The sequence below is a fragment of the Leptonychotes weddellii genome, chromosome 11 (assembly GCF_054177405.1).
Source record: "Leptonychotes weddellii isolate Sample4059 chromosome 11, ASM5417740v2, whole genome shotgun sequence".
Lineage (NCBI taxonomy): Eukaryota > Metazoa > Chordata > Mammalia > Carnivora > Phocidae > Leptonychotes > Leptonychotes weddellii.
The window spans coordinates 39,485,047-39,508,449 of NC_138379.1; positions in this window are offsets into that span (position 1 = coordinate 39,485,047).

Sequence of the window (23,403 nt, forward strand, 5' to 3'; positions counted from 1 at the left end):
AACACAAGCAGGGGGAGTGGCAGGCAGAGGGAGAGGGAGAAGCAGGCTCCCCGCCCAGCAGGGAGCCCGATGCGGGACTCGATCCCAGGACCCTGGGATCATGACCTGAGCTGAAGACAGGTGCCCAACCACTGAGCCACCAGGTGCCCCGATCAAGCTCTTTTGGATCATCAGCTTCTTTTCTTCACAGACTTAGAAGTTTTCATAAGGCCAACCTGGGACACATTCCAGGTGATGGGATGTCCATCTGCTCATGGTGGTTAGTACCTGGGCTCTCTCAAAGCAACATCATCTGTGGGATAGGCAGGGGCAATAAGATTAGGGTAGAAACTTCCTTCATTCTTTGGGTGAATTCTGTTCCAAATTTTCACGAGGAGACTTGGGGATAAGCAGGATCCTGCTATCTGTGCATATTCCTTGGTAGCAACTTGGTAGAGTTGAACAAGAGGGAATCTACTTTAATCAAAGAAACTTCAGTTTGAAATGGAGCCACTCACTAGCTGTATGACCTAGGACATGTTTTTAAACTTGGGGTTTCAGTTTCTCCCTTTCTTTAAAAGGGGAATAATAAAGAAACTTTGTTCTGCTCATCTGCTGTGAAAACAGTAACCCATCAAACACCTGTAGTTATTCCTTACACTCTAATCTTACAGAATTCCAGTGACTTGAAGGCATCTGCAAAGTTTTCGCCCTAGCAGGAGACCCAGCTTGAGTCTGCATCCTCTTCTGCTGAGGACATTGCTAGATGGGGATATAGTGTCCAGGAACTTGGGTCAATGTTGAAGTATCATTCATAAAAGAGCTGAAATGGATGGTCTGAAAGAAGGGCTAGAGAGGCATCAGCTTACAGGAAAAGCAAATTAAAAGCTAGGCAGTCAATCTGTCAATTCAAAGGAGCTGAGTCAAAAGTAAGAAGCTCGGTTGTGTACAAACTGGACTAAAACTTGAAAAATCAACCATGAGCGAAACTTTGAAGTGGCCTTGGGAGGCAGAGTCTGGAGTAATTCCCAGAACCAGGAGGTAGGGCTCCTCTGCTCTAGGCAGGACACAGCTTAAGGGCTGAAAACCCAGGCCCCAAAATAAGACAGCTTTATGATTTTTATTTTTTCTATTTATTTCAGTGAAAAATCTAACATCTATGTAAGCCTAAGAAGTGAAAAGTAAAAGCCCAGATCTCTCTTCCCCCTTTGGAATCCTATTTCTATGCATTTACATCTACAAAACATTGTTTTTACATAAATGAGATCAAAAGTACAGGATTAGCATTATTTTTTCATCAAATAATATCCATGAACTCAACAAATATTAATTGTGCACTATTTTAGGTGAGAGAGATGTAGAATACAACAGAAATCCATTTTTCCATATTGATCTGCGTCATTTAACATTAGCAAAATTATTCTACTGTTTAAGGGATATTTATTGTTTTCTCTCAGTCTGAGTCTCGCCTTTTCATTTCAAATGGTGTCTTTCAAACCACAGCTTTCAACTTTGATTAAGTTCAATTTGTGATTTTTTTTCCTTTTATGATTACTGCTTTTTTGGTGTTTTAAGGAAACCTTTCCCTATTCCAAGGCTGTAAAGATTTTATCATGTTCTCTTTTAGAAGTGTAATGGTCTAGGCTTTATGTTTTCTGTCTCTCTGAGTAGGACTTGGCCTGGTCTGAATCACAGAGATTGGTCCAGAAATGGGTAGCCACAGCTCAAACTACTGCATGAGAGGCTCCTTACCTTTTGGGGTGGTGAATTCTGTGGAGTAAATCCTGAGCTGCCGTTGACTGTCTTTGCTGCCCGAGAACGAAGCCTATGTGGAGGTTAGCAGAGACAAGAGATGGGAAGAGGCAGGTCCCTGATAACATTGTTTGAATACCTGGATCCCATTGTACCTAAAGCTATATATCCTTGCATCAGCTACAGGATAAACCTGTATTTCGACCTCAGGCATTTGAGTTGTATTTATTTCAACTACAATTGAATTTTAGGAGACTAATCTAACAAAGTATAAGGGTAACTAATCTAATCAGTCTTTTATAGATGGACATTTAGGTTGCTCCACATTTGAGTTGTTAAGTCTCTAACTTTCTGGGGCCAAGGGGAGAAGGAGAATGGATGAAGAATTTACAGAAATGGAAAGGCTTTGTTTTGAGGGAGATGTGGTGAATTTCAAAAGACGAACAAAGTCAGCAATGGGCTACTTTGAACCTGCATAGCTGAGCCAAGGAGAGGGAACTCTTTCATTAGACTCTCCATTAGAGGACTGCAGCCCTCTGCCTGGGTCAGAGGAATGGCCTGGAAGAGATGGGGCCTCCTGCCTCAGCACCAGTGCCAGGGGAGGGGAGAAGGCAGGGGCAAATGGCTGTTGCCATTATGAGTGCTCCTGCGCTGGGCTCTGATCCAGCCAACGCCATGCTCATGGTCACAGTCCTGGTGTCTGCCCTCTCCACAGATCTCTTCCTATCACACACTGCCCTCTCTGGAGGGGACCGTAGACCCTGAAACCTGGGGTCTTTCTGTGACCTTGATATAATCTTTTTTTTTTTAAGATTTTATTTTTTTAAGCAATCTCTACATCCAACATGGAACTTGAACCCACAACTCTGAGATCACGAGTCGCCTGCTCTACTGACTGAGCCAGCCAGGTGCCCCTCTCTTGATATAATCTTGGATATAAATAATCATTTGAATTACTTTCAAGTTTGCAAGGCAAAATATCCGACAAAGGCATCACCATCATCATTTACCAAGGCTTATTTGAAAAGTGAGACTATATTGGAGATAGGAAAATACTTCAGCATATACTGTGGAGTCAGAATGATTTCAACGACTCTACTGGATTAAAACCTTGGGCAAGTTGCTTCCTATGCCTCAGTTTCTTAATCTATAAAATGGGGATAGCAAACAATTCCTTCATATACTGTAAGGGTTAAATGAAATAATTTTTGGCAGCATGACACATGGAACAGAGCCAGTGAATGGTAATAGTCATCATTAGTAAACAAAGGCTCAGAAAAGTAGAGACATGCCCGAGTTCTCCTACGTAGGGAGAGTCCTGAACAGTCCTGAATGCATGACTTCTGCCTCTTGTCCTTTCCACTGCACTACACAGCTTCTGAAATGACTCTTTTAAAAGGACACAGGGGGAAGACACAGAATAGTCTCTCAGCCACTGAGGGGAGATTGTGGAGATAACAGGATGTTCCCTAATTCCTTTTCTTTCAGCAGTAGACAATTTTCCTTTCTCAAACCTTCTCTGAACCCTGGTCTATGTAGAATGAGGTCCTCGCAGGAACTGATGCCCGCCACCTCAATTTTCCCATTGTGTGGAAAATGTCTCTAGAGTGTCCAGCTTCCCAGAGCTCCCGGCCCAGGCTCCCCCTAGTGGCTGCTGCGAGGCAGGCCCAGTCCTCATTGGGCCGGGAGGCCTTGGGGTCCATGGAAGAGAGAAATCATTCCCTAAGCTCAACACCCTTCACAGAACATACCCAGCTGTGATGCAGTGCTTCCCCAGGGGGAGGATACATTCACCTTCTGCTCTGGGATTCCAGGGCTAAGGGTATAAACAGTGATAGGGGACTGAGCTGAGGTCTTCCTGGAGACACATAGCTGAGGACCAGGGCGGGAGGAAGACAAAGCCTTTGTGACCCCTCCAAATCTCACATAGCTTACCCACGTTGCTCGGGGTCTCCATGCCTCACCAATTGTCTTAATGGACATTCGCATCCAATCTGGACCTGCCCCTGGGGGACTGGCTCCAGAACCCTGTCCTGCCTTTGCCTGTTCTTTTTTTTTTAAAGATTTTATTTATTTATTTGAGACAGAGAGAATGAGAGAGAGAGAGCACATGAGAGGGGGGAGGGTCAGAGGCAGAAGCAGGCTCCCTGCCGAGCAGGGAGCCCGATGCGGGACTCGATCCAGGGACTCCAGGATTATGACCTGAGCCGAAGGCAGTCGCCTAACCAACTGAGCCACCCAGGCGCCCTGCCTTTGCCTGTTCTTGGTCAGCATTCAGGCAAAGTCCTGTGCTTGAGAACCATGTCTCTAACGCTCAATTTTGGTGGAAGCCTGTGCTATTTGATCCCCGAGGACACCCCTGTGAGCTTGGTTCTTCCGTTATCCCTATCTTCGAGATGAGGAGACTGTGATTCAGAAGCCCTCCCTCTCCTGCCAAGGATCACACACCCAGGGAATGGAAAAGCTGACATTCGAGCTCAGCGCTGAGAACTTCAAAGACTGTTCTCTCTCCACCAGGCTACCCTGCACTGAACACAGTAATTATTTGTTACCTACAGACGCTATCAATCATAGAACTGAATAAAAGACTTGGAATCTCAGCAGAGAGGAAAAGCCTTATTATCCACAGTTCTACTTGTATCTCCTTTCCCTGCCCTTACCCATCTTCCTCCCTCTCTTTGGTTTGTTCTACACGCCTTCTTTTTATCTAAGAACTGCTGCCAAGCCACAATTTCCTGTGTTTTGTCTTGTTATCCAGGGACGAAAGTAGTGTCTGCTGGCCTGATCCGTGACTTGGGGCCATAATTACTTCTGGACTGTTGGGGTCCAAAGGGCTTGCTAAACATCTCAAAGAAATATCACAGTTTTCCGGTTCTTTCATCTACCCTGTGGAAGTTAAATAGAAGAGGATTAACGTGATTGGAACACTGTTAAATATCCTATTCTGAGAGACAAATATATATACATTTATTCCTCATCACAACTATCAGTACTTCCACTAGTACAGATGAAAAAACTGAGGATCTTAGAAGTAAAATGGTCTGTCCCAGGTCACATCTCTGGGATATAAAGCACTGAGATTTGAACCGAATCTGTCTGAATACCAGTCTATAATCTCTCTTATACCATACCTCCTTCTTGTTAAAATATTTTTTTTTTCTTTTTAAGTCAACTCCAATGAGATGTAATTAACTTATAATAAAATATCCTCATTTTAAATGTACAGTTTGATGAGTTTTGACAAATGGATATACCTTGTAACTGCTACCACATCAAAATAAAAAATATTCCCATTATCCTAAAATGTTCCCTTGTGCCCCATTGTGGTCATTTCCACCTCCAGTGCAGGTAACCATTAGCCTGCTTTCTGTCAGTATAGATGAGGTCTTTTCTAGAACTTCATATAAGTGGAATCATACAATATTGATACTTCAACACATGAATTTTGGGAGGGCATAGACATTCAGTTCATAGCAGTGTTTAGTTATAAATTAATTTTTAAAAATAGGATATAGGTCTATTCAAATTTTCTATTTCTTCTTGGGTCAGTTTTGGTAAGTTGCATTCTTTTAGGGAATTTGTCCACTTCATATATAAGTTGTCGAATTTGTTGATATTATGTTGTTCATAATTTTTCCTTATTATCTTTTTAATATTTGCAATATCTATAGTGATGTTCCCTCTTTCATTCTTGAATTGGCACTTTGTATCTACTCTCTTTTATTCTTGGGAAGTCTAGCTGGAGTTTTTTCAGTTCTATTGATCATTTCAGAGAACAAGTTATTATTTTCATTCATTTTGTTTGTTGTTTATCTGTTCTAAATTTTACCATTTTCTGCTCTTGGTTTTACTATTTCTTTCTTTCTGCATTTTTTGGGCTTAATTTACTCTTCTCTTTCTAGCTTCTTAAGGTGGAAGCCTAGATCATTGATCCCATTTTCTGTCTATTGATTCAGAGTTTACATTTGGTTTGCTTGATCTTTCATCTCCATTACTGTGTAAATATTTTCCCCACTATTGCTCATTCTCCTATTATTTTGGAACATGTCTTGTTTTGTCTACTCTAATATCTGTTTTGATGGATTTAATAGATAGAACTATATTCTTCTTTGCATCCTGCACAAATATTAATGTGATGTTCTGCATGTAGTAGGTACTTAAAAATAATTATTAAAGTAAATAATATTTCAGTGTGTTTCCAAGCACCAGATACAAATGGGTGGAGGACAGGGCATATAAGAGGGTTTGGGCTTAATATTACTGTTTGGTCATCAAAAGTCAGCTCAAACATCTCTTCTTGGAAGGAGACTCTACTGGTGGAGAGCATCACTTTCTCATTCAGTTTTCTTTATTGTATCATAATATTTAAAACATTAGTTTATAAGTCTGTCTCCTACTCTAGTCTTAATTTTTTGACAGCAGGGCCCCTGTCTTGTTCCTCAGGGCCCACAGCACAATGCCTGACATGTAGAAATCACTGAATAAGTGTTTATTGGGCAAATGAGAGAACAAAAGGCCTTCCTCTGCCTCTGGAGTCTGGTGAAACATTCAGAACATATGTAACAATCTGTGCATTCTGCTGTGCTATATTTCAGAGGATAAGCATGCAGGCCTATTGTATTTTTGAAATGCATTTTAAATGGAAAAGCATTCAGCATGTGTTGTAAGTTACTGCTCTCACTCAGAGCAGGGTCCGGAATCAATCAATGCCTGGGACCCAACAGCAAGTGGACACCACCACTGCCCCCCTTTCATTGGTCTGGATAGAAAAGAACTGGCTAAAACCAAAGCTCTCCTGTCTTTGTTCCCAGAGGTGAGGACTGTTTCACAAAAAAAGGAGGGTGTGCATCTCCACTGTCTCAGAAATACTGAATCCAGAGCAATTACGTAATAGGAGATGCCCCTCAACTCCAGCCAGATCAATGTGCTCCCCTTCTGGGGCTGCTATCACAGTGCCCTTTCTGAAGCTCTCAACTTCATAATCTCGCACGGGCTTAGATCTTGTTTTCCAAGCTCCTTCCCACCCATTACCTTCTCCAACCATCACAACAGCTACTATATGTTCTGGAGGGCGCTGAATAAAGGAAAAAGATCCAGCTGGAGCCAGACAGCACTGATTCAGCTTCTGCTCAACCACTTACTGATGGGTGGCAATGGGCAAATATCTTTATCTCATCAAGCCTCGGTTTTCTCACTTGTGAAATGGGGGTGATAACACCTCACAGGCTTGTGGTGCTTGGAGCTGATTTGTACAACCCATATGTTTGGCACCTGTTAGGTGCTTGATGGATGGTAGTTATTATTTTCATGTTTGCAAATGTTGTAATTATTTTGGGTTCTTGTGGCAATTCAGGGTGAGATTAAACCAGGTGCAGTAAAGCAATGCAAATGGACATGATATTGCTGCCAGTTTACTGCCTTCCAGAACAACAACTTCTATGGGCAAGAATAGAAGGAACTTAAACAAACAAAAACAAAAACCTTCCTCCAAATTAAATGGAACAGAGGGAGGTCCTGTAACTTAAATAATGCTGGAGGGCTGCTCAATCCATCCTGGAAGCTGTATAGACCTTGTACTTAAAGTGATTGCTTTGGAGAATTTGGTATTAATCGGTTTCTAGGAGTATCATTTTTTAAAAAAAGATTTTATTTTTTTGAGAGGGAGCACAAGCGAGAGAGCAGAAGCAGGGGGAGCAGCAGAGGGAGCAGCAGAAGGAGAGGGAGAAGCAGGGAGCCCGATGTGGGACTTGATCCCAGGACCCTGGGATCATGACCTGAGCTGAAGGCAGATGCTTAACTGACTGAAGCACCCAGATGCCCCTCTGTGAGTATCATTTAACAAAAATTGAACTGGCACCTCCTCTGTGCTAGATGCTATGGTTAGGGAGATAAATGAATGAATAAATCAGTAACTGAATGAACCTTCTCTCTCCAACAGAAGGCCGTATAAAGAGCACAGAGGATGGATTCACTAACTTTGTCCAGGAGAATTGGGGAAGGGTCTACAGAAGAGTTTTGAAGGATAGGTGGGTTTTCCTCAGATGATGCTATCACTGAGTCTTAATGGCCTGATGTGATTTTATGAAGGACAGCTGTGGGGAACAATGAAGTTGCAGGGATTAGCTGGGCATGATAGCGGAATGTTTGCTCTATCTAGATTAAACAGAACTGAGTGAGAATCCATGCTCTGTCATTGTCGAGCTAGGAAACCTTGGAGAAGTTGGCTCTGTGCTTGTGTTTACTCAACTTAAACTGGAGATAGTAGTAATGCCTACTTTGGGGATTTTAAGAGATTAATAATTTCCCATCTTTCCCATATAGAGTTGAACTAATTGAAAAGGCAGAAATTAGATAGGCAAATATCAAATGCTGCTTTATACTAATAAAACTGTATTCAAAAACTTGGATGTTTAGAAATGAAGGGCTTCCTAATATTGTGCCCCAACATTAAACATATTCACTAGGCACAGGCAGAAAAGGAAACTACCAGCCCCTCTCCTATGACAGATCTGCTCCACTAAGCTTACTCTGAGGCTTCCCAAGCAGACCAAAATACATCCTTTCTTTAGGAAGGCAGATCAAAGTGTGATCTTGGATGTGGCTGAGCCATGTGTGTCTAGTTCCTTTTTCCCCAACCCGCCAATGGGATGAGTGACTCTCCCCAGGGAGATGAGGGGGTGAGCAAGAGGCCACGAATTTTATTCTAATGGAGATCTTTCCACATGAAAACATGAAGCCACAGAAGGGGAGGCTGCCTCCAACACCTATGGCAAAGTGTTATTGTGAGGATGAACATGATGTAATATGTACAAAATACTAAACACAATGCCTGGCACACAGTAAGCACTCAACAAATGTTAGCCTTTATGATTGTTGTGATGGCAGCAGATTAGCAGGGTCATATATATTTTCTGATATTCTTCCATTAAAATATCCATGGAGATATGCAAAAAGACAAACACTGGAAGCTAAAGAGAAGACCATATGCCAATATCTGAGGGAGAATTTCTTCCAGTTGTACCGTTCATAAAGATACACATCTGGACTACACTCTCCTTTAGAAAACATGGAACCTCCTTTTGGGAAGGAGTCTAAACTGACCCCAAATATCAACAAACCCTATGCAGCTACATCCCTTCTGCATTTGGGGATTATCTTTTGAGCTTGATAAATGTGGTCCTATCCTCTCATTTCCATAAATTTCACCCCACACATATCCAAAAGCTACAATTCTCAGGATGTGTGATATATTTCTTCCTAAAATGAATAGTTATCCAAGAAAAAACATTCTGGTAGAAATGGTAGAGTTTGGGGAACTGTGGTAGGTAGAGATGGGGTAGTGGTGGAGGAAAAGGCAGGATAAAGGATATGGTCTTTTATGCTCTGACAAAATAATTAATGGGAGCATCTGACCCAAACATCAGAGAAAGAGGAGAGCTCACCTCAGTCCTGCTCAGTCAGTGAAATGCTCACCTCCCCAGCCCTGGACTAGGGGCTGTGTACATCTATTTAAGTCTAGATTTTAAAGAGGAATATTCTAGCACTCAAGTGCATATGGAGAGAAATCAAGGAGATTCCATGGTTCCCACCTGTTGGCAAAGATTGGGCCTTGTTTAAGGATAAGACAACAGTAAAAAAGGAATCCTATACAAATTATTATAGCATAAAAGAAATGGAAAATTATTCTCTAGGCACAGCAGAAAATCATAACTCTAAAAATTACTTACTACAGGAGTTAGAAAAGGTTTTGAAAGACATTCCTTTATTATTTTCAATAAGATCCAAGAAGTCATGGTCTCTCTGAAAAGAGATAAGTGAGTTTTATCAGCAATGGTTGGGGATAAAAAGGGAACTTGCAAGTCAACTCCAAAAGTAAGACTAAGAATAATACCAGTGTTGGACATAATTTTATAAAATCGAATTGTTCCTGAAGAAAAGATGAGAACAAATGAAACAAAAATAAGAATCTAACTTTTTTTTTTAAGATTTTATTTATTTATTTGACAGAGAGAGAAAGAGAAGAGTAGGGGGAGAGGGAGAAACAGGCTCTCCGCAGAGCAGAGAGCCCGATGCGGGACTCGATCCCAGGACCCTGAGGTCATGACCTGAGCCAAAGGCAGACACTCAACTGACTGAGCCACCCAGGCACCCCAAGAATCTAACTTTTAATCAAGAAGCTATTCTTCAGTGGGAAGACAGACAAGTGACTGGAGATCAACATGGTTTGGTATGTTCCAGATGACATTAATATTCATTCTTGAGGATATTTTTTGAATTTTAAGGAAAACAAAAAAAATTCTGTAAGAATGCATGCAAAATAAACAATAAAACAAAACCCCAGATTATCTACAAAGGAGCCAAAATTAGATTTCTCTTTGGTGGCACTGATTAACTTAAGAAAATTGAGCAATGTCTGCATAGTTTTAAAGGGAAAAATGTTAACCACGTTTTTGTCAGAGAAACCAAGTGAGAGATGAATCTAAAATAATCCAAGAGTGTTAAATTGTTGTATAATAGGATAGGTGGTAAGCATCAAAAACAAACTTGAACATAAAACATTGAACATAAAAACTTGACTGTGTCAGGGTCCTGTCAGGAAGCAGTAACCATCTAGGCATTTCAAACAGAGGGAATTTAATACAGGTGATTTGTTTCTTAGGGGATGGTCTTCTTGAAGACACAAATAGGCCATTACTTCTCAAACTTTAATGAGTATTCAAATCACCTGGGATCTTTTTCAATGCAAATTAAAATTCAATAGGTTTGGAGTAGAGCCTGAGATTCTGCATTTTTAAGAAGTTCCCAAAGTCAATGCTGCTGGCCCATTAACCACTTTGTGAATAGCAAGGAAACAGGGGAAGCTGAGGCAACCAGAGATTAGGAATAGCAGGAAGACATACTTTTCCTTAGAACTGAAAGAACACTGGGAGGAGACAATGCTTCCAAAGCCTCGAACTTTGTACCATCAAGGGCTAGCTAGCAACATGGTCAGGCCTTCCTGATGGGAGCTGGAATCAAGGGGGAGGGGTTATCTGGCAGGATCGGAAGTTACAGTGGAGAGGCTGCTGCTGCTGGAGACCCAGCTGGAGGCAGAGAGATAGGGAGTAAATGCCCTGGCTTCTGCCCTCCTTCTAGCCTCTGATCTTCTGCAAGCTTTTTCTACTAGCTTGAAGTACCTTCCCCAGTACGGCATGCAGCCTCACTGGCTCTCAGCTTCTCCCTCTGGGTCACTGTTAAATTTCCCATTCCTTTAATGTCCTGAACAATTAAGTTTGATTTCATCTTGGTTCCAATTTCTACCTCCAAACTGGTGCAAGTCAAACATATCACAAAGGGTTCTTTAGGGTATAGGATCTACCCTCTTAGAAAGAGTTGGAGAGGTGGTGTAGGGAATGAATGTGAGGGAAATAGCAAATATAGTTGTTTTTAATAACAAATGCAGTTTTTCTTTTATGCTTATTATACTATGTGGCTCCTATCCTTCAGGGCCTTGAACACACCAAGCTCTCTCCCACTTCAAGGTCTCTGTAAAGGCTGATCCCTTACCATGGAATGCTTTTCCCCATCTGTGGCTGGTTAACTCTTGCTCACCATTTAGATCTTAGCTCAAATGTCTCTTATTAACAGAAAGCTCCCTAACACTCTAGACTAGGTAAGATATGCCTGAAGTAATTCCTCATAACATCTTTTCCTTGCTCTTCAATTTCAGCATGATATTATATATTTCTCTGATTATATTCTGTGTTCCTTCCCTCCACTAGGCCATAAGTTTCACGAGGGCAAAAACTTGTCAACATTGTTAAATGCTGTATTTCCCATGCCTGGAAAACTAGACTAATAAATGGGTGTACCTTTCCATTGCATTTCTATGAAAAAGCAAGCGGGGTGTTATGGTGGCTAAAGGGCATATTCCTGCTTTTAATATTTGCATGTGAATATTGAAATAATGTAAAAAAAGAATGTGATTTTTGGAAGGCACTTTGCCTTAGTAATGAGCTAGTTAATCAGGAGCTGATATTCTAAACTTTCATATGTTGCATCATAAGTGTATCTACCTAAAGCTGGTGGATAATAGCAATGGATAATTGCAATTTGGATAATGGATAGAATAGATAAGAGCAATTTACCATTTGAACACTTACTCAGTGCCAGACACTGTGCTGCTTTGTAGACATTATCTCATTTAATCTTCACAACCGCCTGTGAAGTTACTACTCCCATTTCACTAATGAGGATACTGAAACTCTGGGAGGCTGAATGATGTCCCATAGCTCGTAAGTAGCAGAATAAGGATTAAGACCCATATCTTTTTGTATTAATCAACCAATATAATTAACTTTTACAACTTCTATGTAACTAGTTTTAGGCTTAATTTAGTAGGCATATTTCTCCCTTTTTCTAATTCAAGGGAAAAAAAGGGAAATGACCTAAGTTATGAATACAATATAGTCTTCAAGGAACTTTATTGCTTGGATGAGAAAGGTTAAGTGATGCAGGCACCTGTTTGTGCAGAGTATGGCAGCCGCCAAGGAATCCAGTGTGGGGTATATAGGTCTCCCACCTGCAAAGAGTCAAGAGGAATCTTGGGAAGTAAGTTCAAATTGGAACCATGAAAAATCTTGGCAGATTGAATTCAGTGGGGTGCCAGCTCATAAGAACTGACTTAAATTTTGAGGAACTTTCCGAGCTGATTATTAGCTGTAGCCTTTATTAAAAATTAAATTTTATGAAGTTATAATTTAAAATTATATTAACAATGAAGATAATATAAACTTGAAGCTCATCATTTCCTAATTATTTTACTACAATTTTCTATTATCTATGCTTTTGAGTTATTTGTATCTATTGAAACAGAATGGTAAAAATACACGTAGTGGTGTGCCGCTCCGCCTCTCTTCCTAACTCTGTGTTCAGTGATATTATGGAGGTCTCTTGAAGTGGCCTATTGTGGAATATTTACACCACGAAAGTCAGCAAATGGTACAAATCAGCTTCTGCCCTCCTGAAATCTGGTTGTTAAGCATTTATCAGGACACTATTGCTTTAATCCCTGGGAAAAGGGCAAGGTTCCAAGCCAATGTCAAAAGCAAAAGAACAGTAATGATTAAAACTGCAGTTGCCTGGAAAAAGAAATCAAGAAAACAGTCCTATTTACAATTGCACCAAAAATAATGAAGTACTTAGGAATATATTAAACCAAGAAGGTGAAAGACCTTTACTCTGAAAACTATAAAAAACTATGAAAGAGAATGAAAACACAAATGGAAAGATATTCTATGCTCATGGATTGGGAGAAAAAAAATATTGTTAAAATATCCATACTACCAAAAGCAGTCTACAGATTTAATGCAATTCCTATCAAGACCAACAGCATTTTTCACAGAACTAGAACAAATAATCCTAAAATTTGTATGGAACCACAAAAGACACTGAATAGTCAAAACAATCTTGAAAAAGAACAAACCTGGGAGTATCACAATTCCAGATTTCAAGATATACTACAAAGCTGTAGTAATCAAAACAGTATGGTACTGGCACAAAAACAGACACATAGATCAATGGAACAGAATGGAAAGCCCAGAAATAAACCCACAATTATATGGTCAATTAATCTTTGACAAAGGAGGCAAGAATATCTTTTCAACAAATGGTTTTGGGAAAACTGGACAGCTACATGCAAAACAATGAAACTGAACCACTTTCTAACACCACCCACAAAAATAAGCTCAAAATGGGTGAAAGACCTAAATGTGAGACCTGAAACCATACAAATCCTACAAGAGAACACAGGCAATAATTTCTCTGACATCACCATAGCAACACTTTTCTAGATCTGTCTTCTAAGGCAAGGGAAACAGAAACAAAAATAAACTATTAGGATTACATCAAAATAAAAAGATTTTTCACAGCAAAGAAAACCATCAACAAAACAAAAAGGCAGCCTACTGAATGGGAGAAGATATTTGCAAATGATACATTGGGTAAAGGGTTAATATACAAAATATATAAAAACTTATGCAACTCAACACCAAAAAACCAAATAATCCAATTAAAAATGGGCAGAAGACATGAACAGACATTTCTCCAAAGAAGACATCCAGATAACGAACAGACACATGAAAAGATACTGCCATCACTAAGCATCAGGGAAATGTGAATCAAAACCACAATGAGATACCACCTCACACCTGTCAGAATGGCTGAAATAAAAAAGATAAGAAACAACAAGTGTCAGCAAAGATGTGGAGAAAAAGGAACCCCCATGCACTGTTGGTCATAATGCAGCCACTATGGAAAGCAGATATGGAGGTTCCTCAAAAAATTAAAAATAGAATTACCATATGATCCAGTAATTCTACTACTGGGTATCTACTCAAATAATACAAAAACACTAATTCAAAAGGATATATGCACCCCTATGTTTATTGCAGCATTATTTACAATAGCTAATTATGGAAGCAGCCCAAGTATCCATCAACAGATGAACAGATAAAGAAAATATGGTGCATATATATACAGTGGAATATTATTCAGCCATAAAAAGAATGAAACATTGCCATTTGCAACAACATGGATGGATCTAGAGGGTATAATGCTAAGTGAGACAGGTCAGTTAAAGAAAGACAAATATATGATTTCATTCACATGTGGAATTTAAGAAATAAAACACATGAACAAAGAAAAAAAGAGACAAACAAAAATCCAGATTCTTAACTATAGAGAACAGACTGGTGGTTACCAGAGGGGATGTGGAGAGGGAATGGGTGAAATATAGGAAGGGGGATTAAGAGCACACTTAATTGTTGAATCACTGTACTCTACAGTTAAAACTAATACAACACTGTATCTTCATTATACTGAAATTCAAAAAGAAACAAACAAAACTGCAGTTGCCTGTGGTTGCTCCCCTCTGTTATTTGGGATAACTAGCCCTCAGAAGGCTGAGGAATGGGGTTTTAGTATTTTACCAACAGAAATATTTGGTATAGATGTCCTGATGATAATGCAGTTATGAAGTAGAAATCATACACTATTAATATAAACTCAATTGGTAAAAAATTTTTAGGGGCTAGAGAAATCTCATGTTAAGTAGTTATAGATGGGATGATGGGATTTTTTTTTTATTAGACCTGATTAAACTTGGAGGTAATGTGTGAAGTTTAATCTGTGTTTACAAATTTTACACTTGTCACTCCTGCCACTATCTGGCTACTGTCCTGCTGTCCATGACTATGAAAGGTATAAGTTGTTCATGTTTATCCTCCTGTTTCCTGTCTTTTTCTCGTCAACATTTACCCCACTGGGAGTTCCCTTTCCCTCACTTCTGGGTTGCATTATCAGGCTTTTTGGCTGCTGTGGGCAGTCAGATCCCATACCCTGTGGAGTGGCATTTCATGTGAGTCTGCAGGTTGTGGGAGGAGCCATAGACTCTAGGTAAGTGGCTGGCCAGCCCTAAGCAGCAGAACCACAAGGTCCTGCATGAAGTTCTTTGGCTGGGGTGGTGAGTGAAGCAGAGCAAATGTCTGGGAGTCCAGGAGACAGGTGAGACTGAGATACTATAAGGATGTACAAAAATAGGTCAGTTTATAGGGCTACTACTAGCATCTACATCATAGGGCTAGTGTGTGGATTAAATACATTACTAGTTGTAAAATGCTTAGCAAAGTGCCTGGTATGGAGTGAGGTCTCAGATGCTATTAGCTAAAATGCAATCCAATTTATCATCTTTTTCTCCATAGACACTGATCTTTGTGAAATGCTCAGAGAAGTCCTCTCCACTCAGCTATGATAAAAATAGCATCCATCTGGATTTTATTTTGGCACACGAAGTGAGGTCAGAATCATGCTTTATGTTTTTCCAAATGACTTGACACCAGTCCAAATACCATGCATTGAATATTCTGTATTTCTCCCTTTGCTTTGAAATTTGATTTATAATATATTAAATTTGTATATTTATTTTCTAATTTACTTTTTAATTTTGTTCTATTGACATATCTATACATTCTGTTGTACTATTTTAAGGATTGTAGCTTTATGATAATGTATTGTAGGACATGATCCCATTTCTGCTCTTCTTTTTTTAAAAAGGATTTTCCCAGCTATTTTCACATGTTTATAATTTTAGATGAAGTTAAGAATCATTTTTTCAAGTTCCTTCTTCCAAAAAAGTCCTGCTGGGATTTTGATTGTGAATACATTGAATTTATGGTTTAAGTTAGGGAGAATTTATTATGATAAAATTTACTTTAAAAAAACCAAAATATTGCTCTCCATTTATTCCAGACATAATGTTTCTTAGTAGAATCTTGTGGTTTCTTATAAATCCCAAATATTTTTTATGACATTATTCCTGGATAATTCATAATTTTCTGTAGTTGTGAATGGAATGTTTTCTTCTATCATATATTTAACTTGATTATTGTTTGTATATCAGGAATTTATTAGCTTTTAGTTATTGGTTTTTAAGCAGCTTTACTGAGCTAAATTCTATAATATTGTTGAATTCACCTATTTCAAGTGTGCATTTCAATGATTTTTAGTAACATTGCTGAGGGATGCCACTGTCGCCATAAATTAGATACATTGCTTTTTCCAATAAGATCTCACATGCCAATTCACAGTTAATCCCAGCTCCCAGCCTCAGTCCCAGGTGAACAGTAATCTACTTTCTGGTTTTATACATTTTCTGGATAATTCATATAAATGGAAATATGTAGTTTCTCATGTCTGGCTTTCTTTCATTTAGCATAATTTTTTTCAAGGTTCGTTTATGATGTTGCCTGTGTTATTGGTTTTTTTTTTTCCCTGCTGAATAGTATTCCACTGTGTATTTATATCACATTTTCTCTATCCATTCACCAACAATGGATATTTAGGTTGTTTTCAGTTTTGTGCTATTATGAATAATGCTATGAACATTTGCATGAAGTCTTTGTGTGGTCATATGTTTTTATTTATTTTGGGTAAATACATAGGAGTGGAATTGTTGGGTTGTATGGTAATTTCATGTTTAACTTTTTGAAAAACTGCCAAACTGTTTTCCAAAGTGACTATGCTATTTTATATTCCCACTAGCAATGTATGAACATTCTCTATTGACTTTAAAATATTTATCTTGTATGTGACTACCTTATTGAATAATCTTTTACTTCCTAATAGTTTTTCTCTTGGCATTTGTATTAGTATATACTCTCAATTGCAAGGGGCAGCATTCCAACTCAAACTAGCTTAAGGAAAAAAAAGAAATGTATTGGTTTATGTAAATAAGGACAAATGAAGTGATCATATACAATTAGCATTCAGAGACTTAAAAGATAATGAAAAGGTGTCTCTCTCTCTCTCCCCCTATGCTTTTTAATATTTATCAGTCTTGAATATCTTGATGGATGCTGAATGATGATACAGTTTTCCTCTTTTGATTTCTTTCTAATGGATTATGTTAATCAAGCTCTTGCTAGCATACCATCCTTGATTCTCTAGAAGCAACCCCAGTTGATCATATTGTACTATTATTTTATATATTCCTTCATTTTATTTGCTAATACTTTGTTTAGAATTTTTCTTTTTAAATAAACAGGCAATCTTGATCTTCTTTGTTTTGTACTATCTTTAACCAATTCGGTTATTACAATGTTTCCTAATAAGATGAATTGGAGAGTTCTCTATATATTTATGTGGCTTGAAATAATTTGAATTAAAAAATAATTTGAATAGAGTTGTTATAGTTTGTTTGCTCAGTTCTAAACCCATTTGGACTTAGTGCCATTTTCAATTGGTAGATTTCTTGTCACTTTTCAACTGCTTTTAAAATTTGTAATTTGAATATGAATTTACAGTCTGAATCTCACTGGATTTACTGCCAAAATCGATCTTCTACAGGGGATTTTAATAGAACCCAGAGCTTCACAATACAATATTAAATTATCCAGGATATAATCTTAAATTACTTAACATACAAAGCACCAGACAAACGTGGTCAATTCTCAAGAGAAAAGGCAACAACAGATGCTAATCCCAACGTGTTTAAGCAGCCATTATAACTATGCTACATTAGGTAAAGGTAAACATTCTTGAAATGAATAGAAAGGTAAATTGAATATTCATTCTTTTATTTTTAAGGATTTTATTTATTTATTTGACAGAGAGATAGAGAGCACAAGTAGGCAGAGCAGCAGACCGAGGGAGAGGGAGAAGCAGGCTCTCCAATAAGCAGGGAGCCTGACACAGGGCTAGACCCAGGACCCCAGGATCATGACCTGAGCTGAAGGCAGATGCTTAACCAACTGAGCCACCCAAGCGCCCCTTGAATATTCATTCTTGAAGTGAGTAGAAAGGTAAAAGTCTCAGACAGAGAAATAGAAACTGCAAGAAGGACCAATTGGGAATTTTAAAACTGAAAAGTGTAATATCTAAAATAAAAAATTCACTGGATGAGAAGATGACAGAGGAAAGAGTCTATGAATATGAAGATGGAGCAATAGAAATTATCCAATTTAAAAAACAAGAAAAAAAGATTGACAAAAAACAGAACAGAACTTCAGGCACCTGTGGGGCGATATCAAAAGGTCTAATATTTATGTCATTGGAATTGCAGAAAGAGAGGAGAAACGATGGGTTCAGAAAAAGTATTTGAAGAGATAATGATGAAGAACTACCAAGGCTTGGTGAAAGACATAAATTTGTATTTCAAGAAGATCACCGAGGGGTGCCTGTGTGGCTTAGTCAGTTAAGCATCTGCCTTTTGCTCAGGTCATGATTCCAGGGCCCTGGGATCGAGCCCTGCATCAGACTCCCAGCTCAGTGGGGAGTCTGCTTCTCCCTCTCCTTCTGCCTGCCATTCCCCTTGCTTGTGCTCTCTCTCTCTCTGTTAAATAAATGAATAAAATCTTGAAAAAGAAAGGTCACTGAATCCCAAACAAGATAAACTGAAACAACCATGCCCATATATCCATCACAGCAAGACTTCTGAAAACCAAAGAAAAAGAAAAAATCTTGAAAGCAACCAAAGAAAAGTGACATATTTCAAACAAGGGAATAATAATTTTTTTTTTTTTTAGATTTTATTTATTTATTTGACAGAGAGAGACACAGAGAGAGAGGGAACACAAGCGGGGGGAGTGGGAGAGGGAGAAGCAGGCTTCCCGGGGAGCAGGGAGCCCGATGCGGGGCTCAATCCCAGGATCCTGGGATCATGACCCGAGCCGAAGGCAGACGCTCAACCGACTGAGCCACCCAGGCGCCCCGGGAATAATAATTTTTAAGACTGTAGATTTCTTACCAGAAAACTTGAAAGCCAAAAAACAGTGGAATGAAATCTTTAAGGAAAGAAAGCTGTCAATCCAAATTCTATATCCAGTAGATATTCATTAAGAAGAAAGGTGAAATAAGATATTCTCACTTGAATAAAAACTAAGAAAATGGATTCATCACTACTAGACCTGGTCTTCAAGAAGTTCTTCAGGTTAAAGGAAGATGATACCAGAGAGATCCTTGGAACTTCAGGAATTAATGGAGAGTAACAGAAATGGTAAATATCTCAATATATAGAATAGATGATTTTTCTTTTTATAAGTATTTTTTTTCTTCTCTTAAATTTTTAAAAAGATGTCTGGCTGCTGAAATCAAATATTATAAAATTGTCAATGCATCTAGATGTAATACATATGACAACTGTAAACAAGAAATAGAAAGGTAATGGTTGTAAGACATCTACATTTTACTTGATATGGTGAAATGTTTATTCTAAGGAGGCTATGAAATTAGTTATATACATTGTAATCCCTAGAGCAACCACTAAGTGTGAACTTATTTATTCCTGGAAACATTCAATGGCCTGAAATCTACCCTGTTAAAAGCCACTCCAACAGTCTTCAAATTAGTGTTTGCATGGTGTATATTTTTCCATCTTTTAATTTCTAACTTCTTTTTTTTTAAGATTTTATTTATTTATTCATAAGAGACAGAGAGAGAGAGGCAGAGGGAGAAGCAGGCTCCCCGCTGAGCAGGGAGCCCGATGTGGGACTCGATCCCAGGACCCCGGGACCACGACCCGAGCCGAAGGCAGATGCCCAACCATCTGAGCCACCCAGGCACCCTAATTTCTAACTTCTATTATCTCTTTATATTTGAAGTGAGTTTTTCAGAGGCAGCACATAGTTGGATTTCACATGTTTTTATCCAAATTGATAATTTTTGCCTCTTAATTAGGACAATTAGACCATTTACATTTAATATGATTACTCATACAGATAGGTTTAAGCCTATTATATTCCCTTTTTTCCCCTATCTCTACCATCTGTGCTTTGTTACCTTTCCTCTTTTGTGCTAACTTCTTTTGGATTAATTGAATATATTTTTGTAATTTCATTTTGTCTCCTACATTAGAATATTAGCTATGACTATTGTTTTAGAGATTGCTTTAGGGTTTATAATAGACATCTTTAACTTATCATATTCTAGCTTCAAGTAATGTTATACCATTTCATATATAGAAAAATAACATTTCAAAATAAGCTTCCACTTCTTTCCTTCTAAGCTTTGTGCTATTTTTGTCATATCTTTTACTTTTACATATGTTGTTAAACTTTCATTAAATAGTGATGGCTTTTGTCTAAAGAGTCAATTACCTTTACAGGCATTCATATTAAGAGAAGAATCTTATATATTTGTGTATGTAGTTACCATTTGCAATACTCTTGCTTCCTTTGTGTACATCTGTATTTTCATTGGATATCTCTTTGCTTCTGCCTGAAGGGTGTTTAAAAATATTTCTTGTAGTGTGGGTCTGCTGGTAGAGAATTTTTTCAGCTTTTCAATATCTGAAAAGAATCTATTTCACTTTCATTTTTGAAAGATATTTTTGCTGGGTATAAAATTCTAGGCTGACAGTTTATTTTCTTTTGACATTTTAAAGATATTATTTGTTGTTTTCTCACTTAACATTGTTTCTAGCAAGTTAGCTTTGTTTCCACATAAGTTATATATTGTTTTGTTTTATTTATTATTATTTTTAAACTGCTGCCTTTAAGTTATTTAGTTTTATCACTGGTCTTGAACAATTTGATTATGATGGGCCTTGGTATAGTTTTCTTTGTATTCTTGTGTTTGGAGTTTGTTGAAATTCTTATCTCTGTGGACTTATAGTTTTCATCAAATTTTGAAAAATTATGGCCATTATTTCTTTAAATATTTTTCTACTATCACATTTTCTCTCTTTCAGGGACTCTAATTACAAGCACAGTAGCAACTTACAGTTTTCCCATAGCTCATTAAAAATTTTTTCTTTCTCTGTTTCTTCTTTTGGATACTTTTTATTGTTCTATCTTCAGGTCACTGACTTTTTCCTCTGCAAAATCTAATTTGCTATTACTTCTATCCAGTGTATTTTCTATCACACGTGTTGCAATTTTCTTCTCTAGAAGTTTTATTTGGTTCTTTTTTTTAATCTTTATGTCTCCATTTGATTTTTCTTAATATGAAGAATATAGCTGTAGTAACTATTTTAACATTTGCTAATTATAATATTTGTGTCAGTTCTGGTTGGTTTCTATTAATTTATTAATTTCTCATTACAGGCCTTATTTTCTTTCTCTTTTATATCTGGGAATTTTTGGTTGGATTCTAGACATTATGAATTTTTCCTTAATGCATGCTGAATTTTTTTATTCGTCCCCTTTGGTCTGGGGCATGCTTAAGATACTTGAAACAATTAGATCCTTCCAGGTATTGCTTTTAAAATTTATTAGGCAAAACTGAAGTAGTGCACAATAGAGGACTAATAATTCCCCACTATTGAGATAAGAGACTTTTGTGTACTTTACCTCACATTTTGAGAATCATAAAGTTTCCCAGTTTAGGTGGTGGGATCAGGCACCATTCCTAGCTATAAGTTAGCACTGGCTACTGTTATTTCTAAATCTTTTAGGATGTTCTTTACCCAGCCATGGCTAGTTTTGGCACACAGGTGTGCTTATACACAGCTGAAAACTCAAGGGAACCTTCTGCAGATCCCTGCAGTTCTCTTTCTGTGATACTCCATTTTCTCTTTACTCTGTCCCACAAATGCAAGCCACCTTAGTTTCCCCAGGCTCTCAGCTAAGTATTCTTAACACAATGATTATTTCCTTTTGATGAACTGACCCCTTTAGTCCCTCTTTATCCATGGCAATAGTCTTTGTTTTAAATCGTGATATCATTACTGATATGTCAGCTTTCTAAGTATTCTACTCAATGCCCTGAATTGTGAGGGTTTTCATGCTGGCTGGCAGGAAAATGAACTATTCCTGGCTTTCTGTGAGCTTTGGGGATTGATCTCTCTGCTCTTTTTGGTTGATTCTTTCCCCAGCTTTTGGGTAGATTCCTCACAAGCACAAATGTACTCAGCTGAAGACTTAAGAGGCTCTGATGATCTCTGTAGCTCACTCTTGGTATATCTTTCTCTTCTCTGGTTCCTTGTTTTGTGTGCTCTAGCCACTCAGCCTCCCTTTCTCCCAGCTCTCTCTTCTCAACTCACAGAGTCTGCAAACCTCCACCTTAATTCTACGTTCCTCTGTTGTGGCCTGGAAATTCCCTCCAAGCCATAATTTGTGGCAACTGTTGTTTTCTATGTTCCCCTTCTCTCAGGTGTCACTGTCCAGAACTAATGTCCAATGTTGAAAACCATTGTTTAATATATTATTTTGTCCTTTTTTTTTTTTTTTTGGTTGTTTCAGATATAAGGGCAAATCCAATTTTCTGTTACTCCATATTGGCCCTAAGTGGAAATTTTTATCTTTAATAACTTTAGAAGTATCTGTTTTATGGATACACCGTATCTAAGGTTTTTGTATTCTAGGTGGTGCATACTGTTGTTCAATTATGATGATTTATGTTTTCGAGTGTTTAATATTGTTATTTTTTATTATGAGCTCATCTTCCGTTGTGGTTTTTCTTTTCTTTTGGTCAGAATCTTGTGCAGCCTGCTTTGAGAGCATCTCTCTCTAGATAGTTTTGTGTTCCCTTCTACCAGATTATGTTAACTTCTCAGCTCCACAGCATTCCCACAGATGAAAACCATTAAAGATGGACTCACAAAATATGCAAAATAATCATTTGTAGACATTTGACATCATCGGTGTCCTCAGATCACATGGAGAATGTAGAGTCAAAGTCCAAACCCATGTATGGTGTGGGCCCACATTTTTGCATTGCCAAGAGAGACTTTTTCTTTTTTCCATCCAGAGCCTAAGACAACATGGACAAACTTTCTTATGATCTTTGCATGCTGATAGTTTTTTTGTTTTGTTTTGTTTTGTTTTGTTTCCTAGAAGGTGGATATTTCATTTCTAACTCCTAGTATTAATAGGGTTTTTCTGTCCTCACAGAATGTTAAAACCCAAATCCCTAGATTACTAAAAATAGCATCTCTTTCCTTCCTCTAAAACCTTTGCATAGTCAGTTCCCATATTTATTATTCCAATTTGCAGTTTCCTAAGATGTAGAAATTTCTCTTTATTTCTTATAGTGTTAGCTATTTAAAAAATATACATTTGAGGGGCTCCTGGGTGGCTCAGTCGTTAAGCGTCTGCCTTCGGCTTGGGTCATGATCCCAGGGTCCTGGGATCAAGTCCCACATTGGGCTCCCTGCTTGGCAGGAATCCTGCTTCTCCCTCTCCCACTCCCCCTGCTTGT